This window comes from Marmota flaviventris, chromosome 7, assembly GCF_047511675.1.
Source record: "Marmota flaviventris isolate mMarFla1 chromosome 7, mMarFla1.hap1, whole genome shotgun sequence".
NCBI lineage: Eukaryota > Metazoa > Chordata > Mammalia > Rodentia > Sciuridae > Marmota > Marmota flaviventris.
This window is the reverse complement of record NC_092504.1, coordinates 41,024,549-41,041,102: the sequence shown is the minus strand read 5'-3', so window position 1 is coordinate 41,041,102 and position 16,554 is coordinate 41,024,549. Positions and strand designations below refer to the sequence as shown.

Below are 16,554 nucleotides of genomic sequence, written 5' to 3'. Positions count from 1 at the left end.
TTGTTGATTCACTAACATCAAACACCCAATAGCACTATACCTCATGCCTGAGCAAAGCTTACCTAATATATATGTATTTGCTCTGTGAGGTACTTCACAGCCTTCTTTACTTTGGGACACTAGACAGCTCTTCAGCACAAGTCACCAGACAGGCACTGTGGTACACACCTGTAATTCCAGTGACTCAGAAGACTGAAGCAGGAGGATCACAAGTTGCAAGACCCTGAGCAACTTAGCAAGAATCTGTCTCAAAATAAACAATAAAAAGGGCTGGGGATGTAGCTCAGTGGTAGAGCATCCCTTGGTTCAATCCCCAGTACTACAAAAGAAGAAGAAGAAGAAGAAGAAGAAGAAGAAGAAGAAGAAGAAGAAGAAGAAGAAGAAGAAGAAGAAGAAGAAAGGAGGAGGAGGAGGAGGAGGAGGAGGAGGAGGAGGAGGAGGAGGAGGAGGAGGAGGGGAAGCTGCAGAGGCGGGGGAGGCAGGCAGCGGGTAATAGGTGATGTCACCATGAACAGAAAGCACAAAAATGTGAAAGTGTGGTTCTAAATCGACTTGTTGAAACAAAAAGGCCACTTGTTGAAACAAGAAGGCAAACGTCATCTTGTTCAACCTCAGCTGGGAATGTGTGCATCTGGTGACTCAAATTTTTGCAGTTCTGGGCATGTCCATAAATGACCACAAAAATCACCATGAATATAGATTTGGTAGTTACAATTAAGTTTTATGGAGAAGTCAAACTCACAACTATGAAATCCACAATTAATTAAGATTGACTATATAAGCACCCAATTCTAAATGACAAAATGTTTTTTGTGCCTTGTTATTAATTTTAAAGCCTCTGTTTTTTTTAAGAGAGAGAAAGAGAATTTTTTTATATTTATTTTTTAGTTATTGGCAGACACAACATCTTTGTTTGTATGTGGTGCTGAGGATCGAACCCGGGCCGCACACATGCCAGGTGAGCGCGCTACAGCTTGAGCCACATCCCCAGCCCATTAAAGCCTCTGTTTTAAGCACAAGCTCCTGAAATACTATGTAGCATTAACGTGTGTGTGTGCACACGCACCAATGAAATAGAAGAAATAGTCCAGGTACATTGTATAGATTTTGACTTTTCAATGGATTAGTATTTTGGAGGAATGAGAAAAACAGATGTAATTATGGTCTTTATTGTGTGTACATACAGAGGATCTTTATTTTTTAAACAGGATCATCCATTTTTAAAATCTGAAATGTACCTGTAATATTTAAAAACAAAAGGGAGGCTCTATTAAGCCAAGATGCTGGCCTAGTGTCTTTCAGGTGACATCTGCTGAGCTGAGTTGCAGGCCAACCACACCGCCACACCTACCACCCCAAAGATGGAGCACACACTGAGTGAGAAAGGGTGTCTTTTCTCCCATGCCCTGGGTCTGAGCCCGTCCCATACCTCCAGTTCAGCGCTGTTGCCTCATCTTTGAGGCAAATGGCTTTGCTGATGGTTTTGATCAGCTCTGAGCAGGGCAACGGCTGGTGGTGTAGACAAGCCAGTGGGCAAACCATTCAGAAGGCAGACGACACGGTCATAGTGAGGGTATAAGAGCCAGAGCGAACTCTAAGTAAGCACTGAAAGTCTGCCCCTTTGGGAGAGTCGGCCCAAACTCAGTCTGTTTCTTGGTTGAAAGGACTTTGTCACCATTGTTCTGTCTTTTAGGCACAACTTCCCATCCTGTGTCCAGTCCTGGATGCATGGAGGGATGGCCGGGCAGGAAGGGGTGCTCAGCTGCCGCTCTCACCTCCAGGAACCCCCTTATCAGCTCAGGTGAACATCCTACCCTGGGTGCATGCCCCAAGGACTGTCTTAGGGACAGAAGTTCCACTCACTCCCAACCTTCCAACCACATGGCTGCCTCCAAGCTTTGCCTAATAGAAATTCCAGAGATGATTTGGTTTCTAGTGATTTTCACTTTCTCTCCTACTTGGAAACCTGAAGAGGCCTCTGAAGCTGGAGTGTTGTAAACAGACACCCAGGATTGCGTCTGGCTGCTTCCGATACGCAGTTTCCCTCACAGACTTCCGTAGTCATAATGAAATAAACCTGGCTCCACTTGACCCAGTGGGAGTGCAGATGGAGGCCTACCTAAGGGGAAGGGTGAGGACCCATGCACTCTTGGACAGTCAGCCTCCAAAATTCTGAGCGGAATAAAACTCTTTTCTTTATAAATTACCTGGCCTCAGAAATTTCGTTGTAGCAGTGAAAATGGACTAATACAGCTTATTTCTTTGCTTGACTCGTGAAAGTTCTTTATTTATTCTGAATATTAATAATCCCTCCTCCCATGTGCACCAAGAACTTTTAGATCTTCGTTGAGGAGCACTGATAGATAGAAAAGGAGGCTTCAAGGATCCAGTGCGGCTCAGAGTGTTAAATGTATACAGATGGTGGCATCCATCTACATAGGTCTGACTCAGGACTGACCTGAACACAGAAAAGGGGTGCTTTCACTGAACAATTATATGATTTTTTTAAAATTAAAAGTCTCCCACCATTAACCGCAATTCTCATGGAAATGATGTGGGAGTCCATATAAGTTACCTAGAAAAAAAGTAACATTTTCAAAAGGATTGCTCAAATCAGTTTACCAACACTTGACAGGGCTTTTCTTAGATGTGTTCCTGAGCAATTTACATCTATCAGGAAGGATGATAAATACATGCTGAGGTCCACCCTGTACCTTCAAGGACATGAAAAGAGAGTTCGGAGGACGGCGAGACTCCAGTGGACAGCGAGACTCCTAGGCAAACACAGATCTGGTCCCCATCTACCATCTGGGGAAGTCTTGTCCCTAGCTAAGCTCTCCTTCTCCCCCGGGACACTGCTAGCCTGAGGGAGAAAGGTTGGGAACAGCTGCCAGCATCCTGAGCCAGAGCCCCGCTGCACCCCAGTGAGTGTACCTGGAGCAAAGGTAGCTGAAGGGGACAGGAGAAGCCCTCACGTGCCACGCCTGTTTTGTCCAAAACATATGAAGGATAAAGTTTCCCCAGAGGTCTTGTTGTCATCTGGCATCCACTTCCATTCCAGACTCATGCTAAAGATGGGCACCTGGTGTGGTTCTTATTAGATTTCAAAAGGGAACTTAATTCTCAAGACTTTAGTTCTCATGATTCTAAAGCCCCTAAGGAACTGAGGATCACAAGATAGCTGACGGAGAGCTCGTCTCCTTTCTCTGGCCTGCCTATTTATGGCCAAAAGAATGTGAAGAAATGACACTTGACTGAGAAGAGAAGACTTTCTATCTTGGCTGCCCCCCAATTTCTACTATCCATATGGCTGCTGATGCCCCAGTGACCTGGTCTCTGCACTGAAGCGGGTGGCTTCAAAATGCCGTTATGCCCAGCACCTCGCCCAGCCCCTGGCTCAGCGTGTTCAACGAGAATTTGAATGACAGAGGAAATGAATACTAGTCTGCAGGCCACAAACCTCTATTTATTCATTTTACCTTTGTACAAAGACATACTGAATTATAATTTACACAGCATAAAGTTCACCTGAGTAAAATATACAACTCAGTGGGTTGTAGTTCATGTAAAAGACGGTGCAACCATCACCACTATCAACATTCAGAACACCTCATCCCCCCAAAAAGCAACCCTGGGCCCACTCCGTGGTTCTCCATTGCCCCTCTTTGGTTCAGCCCTTGAAAATTACTTTCTGTCTCTATGAATTTTATTAATCCAAGGACCTCGTGTAAGTGGAATCATGCAATCTAGATGTCCTTTTGTCACTGCCTTTTTCACTTAGCATAATATGCTCATTGGGTCACAATGCCCTTCCTTTTTAAGGCTGAGTTGGATTCCATTGTGAGTATATACCACACTGGTTATCCAATCATCAATCAGTGCTCATATGGGTTGCTTGCACCTTGGACGATTATGAATAATGCTGCCATGTACATCTGTGTACAAATATCAATTTGAGTCCCTGCTCTCAATTATTCTGAGATATTGAGGAACCTCCTCAATGTTTTCCCAAAGGCCTTTTTTCCTTTTCTTTTTGGCCATCCTTGTGGGTATCAAGTGATATCTCCATTTGATATACCTTTCTCTAACAATTAATCATATGGAGCATCTTTTCATGAATTTATTGGCTATTTGTGTATTTTTTTTTTTTGGAGAAATATTTATTCAGATCATTTGCCCATTTTTAAAATTGGCTTATTCTATGGTTTGGATATAATTGAGTAAGTCCTCCAATGGTTCATATGTTGGAAGCTTAGTCCTTGGTGTGGTGCTATAGGGAGGTGGCGGGACCTTTCATTGGTGGAGTCTAGTGGGAGGTGACTAGTTCATTGGGGGATATCTCATTGCAGAAATCTGCCCTCAGAAAATATCAATGAGCGTTGTTATAAAAGAACAAGACTGGCCCCTCCCTTCTCTCTAGCTTCTAGTCTTGCTGTGTGATCCCTTCCTCTTGCACACATTCCCACTGTGATGCCACCTGCCATGTGTCACAGCCCAGAGGACTCTCGTCAGAAGCCAAATGAATGGGACCACCCACTCTTGGATGGTCAGCCTTCAAAATTCTGAGCTAAATAAAACTCTTTTCTTTATAAATTACCTGGCTTCAGAAATTTTGTTGTAGCAATGAAAATGGACTAATACAGCTTATTTCTTTGCTTGACTTGTGACAGTTCTTTATTTATTCTAATATAAATAATCCCTCTTCTGATGTGTGATTTGTCCATGTTTTCACATTACAGGGGTTATCTTTTCACTTTCTCAATGATGTACTTTGAAGCACAAAAGCTTTTAATTTCGATGAAAACCAGTTGCTTTTTTCTTCTGTTATTTGTGCTTTTGGTGTTGTAGTAAGAAACCATTGCCTAATTCAAAGTCATGAAGATTTTCTCTTCTGTTTTCCCATGAGTTTTATAGCTTTTTCTCTTACATGTAGGTCCTTGATTCACTTTGATTTAATTATTACATGATATGCCTGCAAGTTTCTCAAATATTAACCTTAAAATATATATATCTTTTAGAACAACTGAATTAATTCCTTACTCTACAAAAGAGAGCTGTTGCTGCAATGCTGAGCAGTTTCCTTTAACTGGAATTATTTTCCTTTTTTTAAATTTTTTTTAGTTATAGATGGACACAATATCTTTATTCTGTTGATTTGTTTTTAAGTGGTGCTGAGGATCAAACCCAGTGCCTCACATGTGCGAGGTAAGCGCTCTGCCACTGAGCCACAACCCCAGTCCTGGAAACATTTTCTTATAAGTATTTTTTAAATGTAAAATCATGTTTATATGTTTAAAAAAGAAGAAAAAGAAAAGAAAAGAGAAAAAGCTTTCCTGGCCTTTACCCATATATACATTTTGTTTAGGAATTCAGAAAAAGTTTAAATATTTTATTTAATCAATCATTTAATAAATTTCTGTGTGCTTAATATGCACGTGCAGTCCTCCAAAAAGTGGGAGGTCTGTAAGACTCAATGCTGCAGAGAGGTCAAGGTGAGGGGTCCCAGGAAAGTCCGTGAAGTTTGGCAGTTAGAAAGCATGAATGCCTATGCCAGGTCAGTCTCAGCAGGTGGGAGGGCATCTAGGGGAGTCGCAACTAAAGAGAACATCGCTTGGGAAAAAGAGAAATAAGATAATACTAAAAGGTACAAAAGAGTCAAATTAAGAATTATCCCAGCTGGGTGCAGTGGCACATGCCTGTAATCCCAGAGGCTCGGGAGGCTGAGGCAGGAGGATTGCAAGTTCAAAGCCAGCCTTAGCAAAAGTGAGGAGCTAAGCAACTCAGTGAGACCCTGTCTCTAGATAAAATACAAAATAGGGCTGGGGATGTGGCTCAGTGGTCAAGTGCCCCTTAGAGCAGCTTTAGCAAAGGAATAATTGAGAGCCCAGATTGCAGAGATGAGTAGCAAGGATAGTATGAAGAGCTTAGCTTTCATGAGTAACTTAGAAATCAGAAAAACATACCTATATAGAGATCTTGGAACACAAGCCAGTGTTTTAAACTAAAAGAAGTTCGAAATTTAGCACTTGAGGTCTAAGTACACACAGATCTGGCTTGGCTATTTGTTAGCTGTGCAGCTTTGAGCGAGCTACTAACTGCTCTGGGCTTCAGTAAAATGGGAATAGTGATAAACCTATCTCATGGGGTTGTATCAGGATTATATGAGACCTACACATAAATCTCTTGATAGCTATACATTCTGTACCTCTCACAAAAAAATGAAACACATCCAAGTAACTACAATTGAGGCTTGGTTAAAATTCTATTTTATTCTACCATAACCCTCTTCCTAGCAGGAAATCCCAATACTCTTGACAAAAATATGATAAATACACATGACTCTCTTCTCATCTTCTGTCCTTCATGCAATACGGAGTTGAGTCTCTTCTGCATTCATTAAACACTCCATCCTCTGGTATAACTGAGACAAAGTCAGCCCTGCAGATTCCAGTTGTAAAATGTATTCAGGTGATCAGTTCAGGATGGTCCCTCTTAGTGATGAGATCAGCACCATTTTGAAATCTCTTCCAACCCCAAGCTAGAATAAGTCACTAAAGCTCTTTACAGCTAAATGTCACCATAAAACATTCCTTTTCATCTCTGGCTAATGAAAGGACAATCTGTTTCCACCTATCTTGTGCAACTGTATTCACTCATTAAAACTCCCTCCCAAAGAATAATATTTTTCTTCTATGAGAAATGAAATTGAGAAAGAAAACACCAGTGACTCCTAGGCACACAGGTCAGATCGTAAAGTCCTGTGACACAGACGAGCCACGTTTTCTGGCACCCTATGTCAGTCTCTCCCATCCTCTCGTCTCTCCAGCAATTGATATTTTCCCTGTAAACACAAGAAACTGCACGGGGTTAGGGATGTCTTGTTTTTCTCCCGAGTATTTTTCGTTTACAGTCTTAAACCTTTCCCTCTCATGAACTTCCTCCCTTGTTTTCTTTACCGTATCCTGTTGTAAGAAGAGGATTTTGTTTCTGATACTGATTTGGAAAGCTTCCTTCCTGGCATTCAGTTGCTCTCTTCAGAATCAGAGATAATGGTCCATTGCCGGCCAGGGGCAGGAGAGTGGTGGAGGAAACAGGGAGCCGTGGTCTCTCCACGCTGATCAGGTGGCCACGCTCCGAGGGCTGAGAGGCCCAGTGTGTGCCAACAGTGGTTGCACTGTTCCCTCCCGCGACACCGGGGCATTAACATGCAAGGCTGATGGTTTGAAAATTGTCAGTATTTTCTAATCCACGCACTCTTTGAAAAGTCAATAGGTTTTCTGAAGAACTTAATCACTCAGAATAGAATTGGATTTATTGCAAATGCCAATTTTTGTGATCAAAATCCACTCTTCCTGGCTTCTGGCATACCTGAGGCAGGTTCTGTTTAATCATTTCCTTCTCATGAAACACTACATATACAATAAGTGATTTTAAAAAAATGTATGGGGAAACATAACAGTGCAACTTGCCTATAAAATTATGAGAAATGATTATTAATCTCCAGAGGGCTGTTCAAATAAAACCTTCATTTCCAAAGAGACTTACATACCAAAAATCTTCAAATTTTCATGCTTAAAAAGACTCATGAGTATATGTAAGCAGGGGGGTGAGGGGGGCGGCTGCATATAGCAAGATCACTCACTCCAATTCCTTCATTTATGAATGAGGAGACGATCCAGGGGTCTGAAATGAAAGAGACCCAAAGCAATTCATTGTGATCAGCATGCAACTTAGGACTCAGCTGTCAACCCAGACCTTGTCTCATGTCACCACCTTTGCCCTTTGAGGTGGGCTTGGGTAAACCAAAATATAATAAGAAATCATAATGCAAATTTTTCAGAAGTAGAAACTAGATTTTCTCCTTCACCCCTGGTGACCTCCCAGTCTTCTTAACTTCCTGTGTGATTCTGTCAAACGTCCTGGGTAGGATATCCCAAGCACAGGGTTCTACACAGTGCTATCATCTGGCAGGTTGGAAAATTGAGAATCGTTTCCAGTCCCCAGAGCAGAGTTTCTGAAACTTTCATATGCATGCAAGTCACTTGGAGATCTTGTTAAATGTGAATTCAGATTCCTAGGTCAGAAGCAAGCTCTGAGATTCTGCCTCACTAACAAAGCTAATAGGTTCCCGGTGATGTCAGTGGGTTTTGTGCACCACACTTGGGGTAACAGGGAACTACAAGGGAGACACAGGCAGAGACATCAGCTGGAGTCATTTACAGTGTTACAATGTATTGAAGGCCCCCTGTAGAATTTGGATTCTCTCTTGGAAGTAACAGTGGCAACAACTATACTTGATATCTTCAAACCGATGTTGTCTTTCCAAGTTTATTGGATGCTCCTAAGTCATTTCCACAGGGAAAATTACTCAGCCTTCCCTGGGTGGGTCATCACATGCACAGCTTTGTTTAGAATGTGTTACCCTCCAAGTTAACACTGATCCACTCATCTGTCAAAGTCACATGAATCTAAACACTGAGGGACAGCTATGTCTTTTTCAGTATTGAATGCTCAAACTGAATGTACCTAACACCTTATACTGGGTCTGCCCCACAGTTTTTCTATAAACATTGGTCTATGTTATGTTTGTTCTAGGAAAAAAAATTTCTCAAACACTAGCCTGCATCAGTTAGCCGGAGGGCTTGTTATAGCTCAGGATGATAGATCCCACCTGGGGTGGGGTCTAAGAGTTTGCATTTCTACTATCCTTCCAGGTAATGCAGTTGCTGCTGGCCTGGGAACAACACTTTGAGAACCACTGGTCTAAAGGAGACCTTCAATAACTTCCTGCCAAGGGATGTTAATAAATAAGGCTAAAAGTGTGGACTTTAAGCTATTTATTATTAAGCCTCAGAATACACATACATAAAGTGCAGATGATAGAAATATTACTTACCCCCTAAGTTAATGTGAAGATTCCATGAGCTAATATAGGTAAAGAACTCAGTAATTATAAATCGGTATTAATTAACATTCCTAAAACCACTCGCCACACTTGCTAATGGAACAGAGAGACTAAAATCTTTTGCATAAAGCCTCAAGGTGGTTTGTTTGTTTTTAACAAATAGACTGGGCAAATGTGAGTTTAGCTCCTAATCTTTTAAATCTTTAGGAATAGTATATGATCCTCTTGTGTTTTATAACCATGGTTTTTATATTTTCTTAACCCATGAGAATACCAGCTGACCTTGGATTAGTATGGCTATAATAAAAAAGACAGACAATAATAAAGGTTAGCAAGGATGTGGAGCATTGGAAATTTCATATGTTGCTGATGGATATGTAAAACAGTGCAACCACTTTGGAAAATAGTCTGGTATTTCATCAAAAAGCTCGACATAGGATTATCATATGACCCAGCAACCCCACTCCTACGTGTATGCTATATAGAATTGCAAATACAGTGTCACAAAAACTTATATGCATGTTCATAGAAGTAATTCTCAGTAGCCAAACAGCCCCATACATTTATGAATAGCTGAACAAAACATGGTATATATTCATACGATGGAATATCATTTAGCCATAAAAAGGAACAAAGTCCTGATGCCTGCTACAACATAGATGAAACTGGAAAACTTTATGCTAAGTGAAAGGAGTTTGGAACAAAAAGCCACAGATTACATTGACTCTATGTATATGAAAAGGGTACTCACCGGCCATGTGTGTCCTGAGTTCTTTTCCAAAGAAAATGATGCTAAAAGTGTTAAAAAAAATTTTTTTAAAAAGCATTTATAAAATAAAATATAACATCTCCATACAAATCCATAGAGATAGGAAACAGATTGGGATTACCAGGGCTGGGGAAAGAGGCAAGGAAGAGTGAGTGATGTTAATGGTTTGGGTTTGAAGGAGGACGATGTACGTGTTCTAGGATTAGATAGTGGTGATGGTGGCACAGACTTGTGAATAAACTAAAACCACCAAATTGGGTGGCAGGTGCTTGCCCCATAGGTCAAGGACACTGCCAGTGCTGCTTTCCCCAACTTGGGGGTGCCCAGGCAGTCCAGCGGATCCCTGTGATGGAGTATAACAGGAAGCAAAGCTCTGGGAAACAGTGTCTTCGTCCAAATTCTAGACAAGTCAGTTTGAGGCCAAGTTAAGTAACTTATAAAGCCTGAACAAAACTAAAGCAGCAGAGAATTATCTTACACAGAAGACAAGAGAAACAATTAAGTGGGAAGGTATCAAAACAAGGTTTGATGGAAATCCTTGAAAACGTAAGCCAAGAAAGAGAAAACAGCTGAACTCAACAAAGAAAAGCGATGGACTCTGATGAAAATGACACTTATTAAACAAAAAATATTTAGAGACTGGAACTTAATGGAACAATTCTAGTCGGAAGTTAAGTTCTGGTTAAATGTTTATTTTATTGTCTATATGACTTTTTACACATTGAGCTTGTGCAAAATTTAAAAACCATTGAGTTTATGCTTAACAGGATTGATTTTATAGTATTAAATTATAGTACAAAAATGATTTCAAGATCCTATAATCCAAGTTGAGCTCAGTGGTCACGCCTGTCATCTCAGCACTCAGGAGGTTGAGACAGGAATTTCACAAGTTCAAATTCAGCCTCAGCAACTTAGTGAGACCCTGTCTCTAAATAAAAAATAAAAAGGGCTGGGGATGTGGCTCAGTGGTTAAGTGGCTAAGCACCCCTGGGTTCAATTCCTGGTACCAAAAAAAAAAATCCTGTAATCCTGCTTGATTATAACATTTTCATCTTAGAGTTGCACTGCCCATTAGGGTACCCACCAGCCATGTGTGTCCTGAGCTCTTTTACAAAGAAAATGATGTTAAAAGTGTTAAAGAAAAATTTTTTAAAAAGCATTTACAAAATAAAATATAACATCTCAATACACTTTTAAACTGAAGTGATTCTATTTTGGATATATTTAAATAAAATATAATATTAAAATGAGCTTGCCTTTTTATTTTTATTTTTTAAAATGTAATTAGCAAAAATTTTAAGTTTTGTACATGATTTGCATTATCTTTCTATTGGCAGCACTGCTTAAAATGTCCTCCCCGATAGATCAGGTGTCTTTGGAGAGACATCATGAAAAGTATGGGCGTCTGGGAGTGGTGAAGCTGAGGCTGGTCTTTCCTTCACACAAGGGCTCTGTACCCGGGGCTCCCTGAGCTCTGTCCCATTAGCATGACTCAACACATGTAAACAGGGCAATTCAATGGATGTTTCCAGTTTTTGTTCTTTGAGTGGAAGGCCACCTGCGAAAACAGAGCCTTGTTATCTCAAAGAGCAAGGTTCTGAGCCATTATTATTTTAGAAAGTACTTTTTGTGTCTCTTGCTAATGAACTACACAGCAAGTCATCTGAAAAAGAAATTTTTAAGGCATAATTTCTTTCCTCTTCTGAGTAAATTTTTTTCCAAGACTCAAGTCCTGCATCAAAATATCATTAACATTGACATGTATTTCTAGATACAATGATCATAAGAACTCTCCTAGCAGGGAAAATTATTTAAAAATGAGTCAAAGACAAAGATTTATTTCATAAGCAAAGTAGTTAGAGGTAATTTACTTAAATGGTTTAGAATGAAAAAAAATGTCTATTAGTAAGAAAATTAAGTAGGTTGGTGGTTGCTTTTACAAAAATCGTAATATCTTTTGACTATAAAAACAGCAGATGTTATTCCGAACAATGTCAAAAACACCAATAAGTAAAGACAAGTAAATAGCCAACAGTCCTAATTCTTCTACCAGAGATAACTGTTGATATATAGATGTTTAGCCTTCCAGAAAAAAATAAAGGTTTTGATCAGTCAAAATTTTTCTGCATAAAGAAAATTGGCTCAATTTCTATTGTTGACTCCTGGCCAACAAATGGAACATTTACTTTCATCCAATCAAAGATAATTCTGTCAGCACTCTAAATTTTGAGAAGACACATCCAATTTTTATAGATTTGATTAGACAATATTCCTGGGTTACAACATTTTGCCTTTACCTCAGCTAAAACAAGGAAGCTATTTACAGTCTGCACAGAGATGATGTGGATGGGCATGAATCTATACATTTTTCTTTTCTCCTCACCAACAAGGTTGTATAAAAGTATTTACTGCTTTCCTATAGATTCATGTACATGGAGTAGTGTCCAAGTCATGAGCCAGGAAGATGGATTATTTGCTGGAGTTTTTATGGACCCGCATTCAAGTATTTCCCCAGCTGTGTTTACAGCTTTGGGTTTCTAAGCCTCTTGAGAAGTAATCAGATTTGATCATCTTAAATCCCAAAGTAAATTTTCTTTTCTGGAGATTACTCTACTTGCGAACACAGGTTAGTTTGGCCTATTGAAACATCTTCTAGTGCCGTGACATCCAAAAATGAAATCTGTGATTTTGCTCCAAGAAAGAGAAAGGAAAACCTGAAATATGACTTAGATTCTTCCTGCAAGAAGTAAGATCTCAAAATCTCTCTGCTCTTATAAAAAAAATTATTATATCCTGTCTTACTCTTTGCTTACTTCATTTTGTAACTTTGGTCTCTTCAAAATAGTATAAACCCCTTTAGAACCAAGATTCTCAGATGATTTTTTTTTTTTTTTGTATTATAGTTTATTGTATAACTTTCTATAGTAACCGGCTCGGACACAGATGGCTTTATATGCTCAATATTTTGTTTCTTGATTAATGGGAAGTACATATGACATTCAAAAGTTTAAGAGATTGTAACATGGGTGATTTTAGCCGGGGGACTTTTATAAGTGACTATTTTGGAATTCCTTAGTTTAAACCTCTGTGTCTTCACAGCGAGCTACACTTAGAGCCAGGGTGTTTGCTAAGAGCTGAGGCTTTGCCTGGTAACAGTAAGAATCAATTCACCCATCTGTGCCTCAGTGTCCTCATGGAAATGACAAAGAACTAATTGACTAAATTAGCTAATTCATGCAAAATGAATGGCATAGCAACCAGCATATTTATCAGGTTTTAACAAATGTTAGCTGCTACCACTCATCTTACTACAACCACTATTCTCTTGATTAATGAGCTCAGTTCTTCACTAACTGAAAAAATGTTCTCCTTTTCCAGGCTGGGTCCTTAGAAAGCCACGGATATAGAGAAGTGAGGCAACAGGGAACATCTGCAGAGCTGGCCAGGTAAGCTAAACAACCAGACCATTTTGTGACATATTCAAGTACCCAGGAAATGGGATGAAAGCAACACAGGTGTCATGTGAAATGCTTAATTTGGTCCACATATGCTGACCTCCCACTGCCGTACACTGCTGCCCAGGGAACGGGACAGCAAGAGCAGAAATGAGATGCTGTTCTGCTTTTGCAAATTTTCCGTCTCCTGTGAGCTTTGCAGTGCACAGTACAAAGGAATTATTTGTGACCATGTAGGGAATATGTTTTCCTAGATTTCTAAGAAAAATCTCAGGGGGAAAAAATAGAAAATGTGCTTTATTTTACACGGAAAACTAGAAAAATAAAGATACTAAATTAAAATGCTCATGCCCCTGTAATAATCAGGTGTTGCTGTTTTACAAACTACTTCAAAACTCTGTGCCTTCAAATAACTATCATTCATTATTTGGCACAATTCTGTGGGTTGGTGAGCTAAAGGTTTTGCCTGTGATCACCACAGAGGAAAGTCCAAGATGGGCTTACCCGTGTCTGGGAGTTGGTGTTGGCTGTTGGCTAGAGCCTCAGTTCTCTTCCTACAATTACTCATTCACCTGTAGGTTAGGCTGAGCGTCTTTACAGTTTGGTAATCTCAAGGTCTCAAGAGGGCAGGAGTGGAAGATGCAAAGCTTCTGGAATTCCCACTGTCCCAACAGCAGCCCGTGTAGTCAGAAGAAGTCCCACCTTTAGTTGAGGAAAGACGCATTGCATTGCCCAGGGGTGGACACAGTGTCAGTTAACCATTGCTGCACAACAAACCACCAGGTGTTACACTAAATCTCCCACACCCTACTTATTACCCTTTCCGTTGTGGCATTTTCTCTTTGGTGACATGTGTAATTATCCCTCCAGGTTCTTTCTGCAGTTACCTAATTTGAAGTGTCATGACAAAACTAGGGTCAATAACTTAAGGAAAACTACATTTCTTTCTCACTCTCAGAGTTCAAAAGCAGACCCATGCATTTAGGAATAGCTCCAAAAGTCAATTTGGGATGAAAGGAAGAGGATACATGTCTCAGTACAGAGAGGGAGCCAGATTCTGAGGCTGGGCCACACCCCTGGAGTCTTCCCAGCACCTGGAGCTTCCTTTGAAGTGAAGGAAATTGCTCCACCACAAGGAGGCTGGAGGAGGAGGGTTGGGAGCCTGGAATGTGGACCCAGCGAACATTCTGTCTGCATCCAGGAGAGGACTCCTGAGCTGCAAACAGCGTGGGCTGACTAAAGGGATCTCCAGTTAGGGTTCTTGGCTTCTTGTGTTTTATTCCATTTGACCCTGAAGAATTTCACAATTTAGACAACCCTAAAAATCTGAGACCTCTAGCCCAACGAGCAAGGGTCACTTTCCCAGGTGCCCCCCTGTGGAGCCCCTCTTCTCCAGTGTGCACAAGGAAGAACCGCAGCCTGATACTCTTAGAAAACATGCCTGACGAGGCCTGCCTTGCTCTGCCTAGAAAGGTTAACATGAGGGTCACTTCATAAAAGCAAGTGTGGACAAGAAGGGGCAGAAGTGGAAAGCCCAAAGGGACACCCACTTCAGAGGGGTGTCAGATGCTTTCCTCAGTGCTGTGTCCAGGATGAAACACTGAGTCATGGGAGAGAAAGTCCCAGAATAAAGTATCAGAATCCCACAGTCAGAAATTCTTTCCTGAAGAATGTGTAGGTTCAGGGTTACAAATGCAACCGAAAATTTCCCGGAACTTAATAAGCTGTCAGAGTCCCTTGAACCAGCCGAGTCATTTCTGTATGTTTTCATATATTTTCATAAATGCAGGTGCATGATCAATTCAAGCACAGGTATGTGAGTACAGGCAGGCATGGGTGGTCTTTTCATTTTTTTTAATTTATTTTTTAGTTGTAGTTGAACACAATATCTTTATTTTATTTATTTATTTTTATGTGGTGCTGAGGATCGAACCCGGGCCGTGCACATGCTAGGCGAGTGCTCTACCGCTGAGCCACAACCTCAGTCCATGGGTGGTCTTTTCATTTGTTTACTTTCCCTTTTATCTTTTTTTATTCACTTTGATTTGGGGCTTCCTCTTGTCTTCCTCACATTTCAAGTCCCAACCCACCACCTACCCAGAAACCCACTTAATAATCTAGTGAGTATATTTCCTATTTCTGCCCACAGCCATATAATGGTGTATGGACACATACAAGCACAGACACACTCATGTGCTTTCTGATCTGTCTAGTCCACAAAAATAGGACCAGAATATACATTTCCTCTGCATGGTGCACCCTATCAGCAAGCAATACCTTCTGAAATTCTTCATGTCAACCAGCAAATGCTAATTCATTCTTTCCAGTGACCATATTGTTATATCATATAGATATATGATTTATTCAACCATCTATTATTGGAGGCATTTTCTAGTTTTTATAAGCTGTTTGCAAAAAAAGAAAAAAAAAAAACAAGCAAACAAAAACACGAACCAACCTTTCCTTGTTTCTTGGTCACTTTGGATTTGGTTTCCTAGGTGTTGCCTATGCATATCCTTTGCTCATTTTTCTATTTTCTTTCTTGTTTCTCTTGTCAAATTATAGTGAATCATTGTATATTATTATCAAATTATTATTTATTGCGTATCACTGTTATTATCTGCAAAACAAGTTTAGTATATGTGCTGCCAAAGCAAACACATGTTATCTGGATTACATATATTTTATTCAAATCTGTTGTAGTCTATTGTATCTTATGTTATTTTTACAGAAAAAGCTATAATTTTTATAGTTGAACATAACTGTCTTTTCTCTCAGAGTTTTGATTAGGAAGATTTTTTTCTGCCTCCATATAGTACATATAATTTACTAGATTTCCTTGTAAGTGCTTTGCTTTACTTTATCTTTTTATATTTTTCACTCATATATTTGTGCTACATCATTGAATATTCGATAAAATTGGAATCTAAAAAGACACTTACTATAATACAGTGGCTTTATAAAGGTTCTAATAATTTCTAAGCAAGTCCCCTGCCCATCTCTAGTTATTTTTCCAAACTTACTTGTCTTTTTCTTTGGTATTTAATTTTTTTCTCTAATAGTTCAAGGTCACTTTATCCAATTACCAAAAGCAAATGAATAAACCAAAAACATATCTTGTCATTTTTAGTGAAACACACATACAATTTGAGGAACCTAATACTTTTATGACAATGAGTCTTCCCATCCAAGATTATGGTACCTCTTTCCATTTCTTCATTTTCCCTTTTGCACATAAGGGGAATAAGTTATTGTTGTTAATTTCCTTCTTATTGCATCTATTTGTAAGCACTTCACAGGAATTTTTTTGGTTTTCATCATTTTAAATACATTTTTTCCACCCCTAATTTCTAGAGTAGAGAAGGACTAATGATGTTTTTATTAAATTCCTTTGGGTTTTCTAGGTTTACAATCATATCATCTGC

At 39.8% G+C, this 16,554-nt stretch overlaps 1 protein-coding gene across 5 annotated transcripts in view; it reads left to right on the top strand.

Annotated features, from left to right (window-relative positions):
* The window catches only part of Lnx1 (ligand of numb-protein X 1), a 166,805-nt gene that overhangs the window by 19,551 nt on the left and 130,700 nt on the right, over positions 1 to 16,554 (top strand). For 4 of the 5 annotated variants that reach the window (XM_071614279.1, XM_071614280.1, XM_027938160.3 and 1 more), the window contains exon 2: positions 13,053 to 13,120. The gene's annotated coding sequence lies outside the window, so the exon portion shown is untranslated. Of the gene's footprint in view, positions 1 to 12,290; positions 12,421 to 13,052; positions 13,121 to 16,554 lie in introns of those variants that run through there. The other variant, XM_071614281.1, reaches the window with a different exon arrangement.